We start from the raw sequence: 3,055 nt of genomic DNA, 5'->3' as shown, positions 1-3,055 counted from the left end.
TGTCCTCTTTGGCCATTCTTATCGCTGCCCCAAAGAGTGCAATGAGTATTAAAATCTCCAACTAAAACAAAAGGCTCCGGCAACTGGCCAATTAAGTTTTCCAGGTCTCGAGTATGAATTGGGTATGGGAAGGAATGTACAATGAACATATGCTGACAGTCTTAAATGATAAAATCAGCCTCGTACAGACTATTTAATAGAATGTTCCGTTTGGGGATGCCACCTTGGACAACAATAGCGATGCCTCCTGATAGAGGGCTGGAGTGCTCGCGATCCATTCGTACGACAGTAAGCCTTTAAGAAAATATGTATTTTTGAGGCCTAAGTCCGTTTCTTGAAGACAGAATGCTACTGGCAATAACTTATTTATAATGTTTTTGATGTCACCTGGATAGTGGATTAGGCCTCTGCAATTCCAATGAATGATGAAAGCCATTTTCATAGAATTGAAAAAAATTATTTGTGTGTGAGTCGTAGGTGACATGTATTAAAGAGTTGATTACTCTCATCACATCACATCACTTTATTACCTTAAAGACCCCCTTTTAGGGGGTATTACATAAGGGATGGGCTAACAAATGAGGGCGGTAAGGGCGGTAACCGTTCAGGTTACCTGTCCCTTTTTCGGCGAGGTTACAAGAAGCGTGTCCTTCTTGGCGAGCTCCAAGGAGCGCGGATCTTTTGGTGTCAATGACGCCGGGGTTTTCGGGTCGACCTTCAACGCCTTGTCTGAGGCGCTGGAAGATCGAGAGTCAGGCTCCGAGACGTGCGTCTCGGGCCGTGGAGTTCGGTTCAACTTTGGGCCCTGCGGCACTCCGGTCTGCCGGCCCATCTTCGATGATGATGGAGCAACACTGGCTGCAGCCACCAAGGGGGCGGTTGGAGTTTCTACAGGAGTACCAGACGTGGACCCTGTAGACTCCTGAAACCGGCGTGGCGCTTCCCCCTGCCGCGTCACACTGGCATAGCTCACTTGAGGCAAGTGCCCTAGCCTTTTCCTTGCTTCATAGAATGAGATCTTATCATTTATAGTGATTGTGATTATTCCTTTTTTCTATTTTCCAGCATGGGAAGCTCCGTGAGTAAGCTGGATAATCGCTCTTTCAATTGACACATAGTGCGGGAGCATTGCAGTTATCAGACGGATGGTCATTGGCCCTACATTTCGCGCAGGTTTCTTTGCCTCTGCATGATTCTGGTGCATGCCCGAACTTCTGACACTTAAAACATCACCTCGAGTCCGGTATGTATGGTCTGACGTTGATTTTCAAACATCCTGCGTCAAGTGAACTAGCTACAGTGCTGCTACCAAATGTCAATATCACATGTTTCGTCGGGATCTGTTGGTCATTTCATCGTAGTGTGATTCTTTGTACCTTAATTACGTTTTGCTCCTGAAATCCTTCAAGGAGCTCTTCGTGACTCAGATTCAGGAAGTCTTCTTCTGATATAATTCCCCTGCTTGTGTTGAGTGAGCGATGTGGACAGATTGTCACTTTAATCCCACTGATACTGGTGAGTTCAGTGAGCTTTTCAAGTTGACCTTTCTTGGCCCGTTCAAGGAGGATGTATCCGCTAGCCATCTTTAAGACTATAACCAGGTCCAATCGTGTTTGCTAGGCATGTAGAAACTAGGAAAAGTGACAGTTTTCTTTCGGATGTGTTCTTTCGGCCTTCAACATTTTTTTATGCTGTCCATGCAACGCCGACCAAAACAACACCCGGCGCCGGAAATCATTCTCGATTTTGTCTAGAATGTCTTTTTCACGCACGAAAAGACATCGCAGCACGTACATTGCGAATTCGGGCTGGACTTCGCGGCAACGCCCACGCACCGGGAGTCACATAATGCAAGGAGCCCCATCCGAGCACAAAGTTTCAAGTGTGTTTTGATGGCGAGAGAGCTCGTCCCGGCACTTCGCGGAGGCCGCGGAATCTACGGAGCTCATATGGAGTTCAATTCCGAAGCTATATGGATATAAAGTGCTCATAAACTTTTGATGAGAAAGATGCATTGACATTTCTGAAGTCGTGCTTTACATTTTCGGTTACGGAATTTTGTGGGTTTAATGTTGTTATAAACATTTGACGCCAAAGGTGCATTGACTTTTCAACAGTCGTACATCGGAACATGCAACGAGACCAGCCAAATCAACACACTATCAGTCAAGTTGACAAAGCACGCAGCCAAGTCGGATGAGATGAAGCGTTGTCGCGGTTAATTTGTGACGTCATATGTCAGAGCGGGCTGCAGCGGTGGCGTAGAGGTAGAGTATCCGCCTCGCGTGCAAGAGGACCGTGGTTCGAATCCTGGTGCCGCGCAATCTTATACTGATGGGCGACTTCAATGCCAGGGTAGGCAAGAAGCAGGCTGTAGGCAAGTTAGTGGCGGAATATGGCATATGTTATAGGAATAGCAGGGAAGAGTTATTAGTAGAGTTCGCAGAACAGAATACTATGCGGATAATGAATACCTTCTTCCGCAAGCGGGATAGCCGAAAGTGGACGTGGAGGAGCCCGAATGGCGGGACTAGAGATGAAATAGACCTTATACTCTGCGCTAACCCTAGCATCACACAAGATGTGGAAGTGCTCGGCAAGGTGCGCTGCCGTGACCGTAGGATGGTAAGAACTCGAGTTAGCCTAGACCAGAGGAGGGAACGGAAGAAACTGGTGCATAAGAAGCCGATCAATGAGTTAGCGGTAAGAGTGAAAATAGAGGAATTCCGGATCAAGCTATAGAAAAGGTATTCGGCTTTAACTCCGGAAGACAACCTTAGTGTTAAAGCAACGAACGACAATCATATGGGCATCATTAAGGAGTGTGCAACAGAAGTCGGCGGTAACTCCCTTAGACAGGATACCAGTAAGCTATCGCAGGAGACGAAAAATCTGATCAAGAAACGCCAACGTATGAAAGCCTCTAACCCTACAGCTAGAATAGAACTGGCAGAATTTTCCAAGTTAATCAACAAGCGTAAGACAGATGACATAAGGAAGCATAACATGGATAGAATTGAACATGCTCTCAGGAACAGAGGAAGCCTAAAAGCAG

Source organism: Dermacentor variabilis, chromosome 1, assembly GCF_050947875.1.
Source record: "Dermacentor variabilis isolate Ectoservices chromosome 1, ASM5094787v1, whole genome shotgun sequence".
Lineage (NCBI taxonomy): Eukaryota > Metazoa > Arthropoda > Arachnida > Ixodida > Ixodidae > Dermacentor > Dermacentor variabilis.
The sequence above is the reverse complement of the archived record's forward strand: the minus strand, read 5'-3'. Positions refer to the sequence as shown.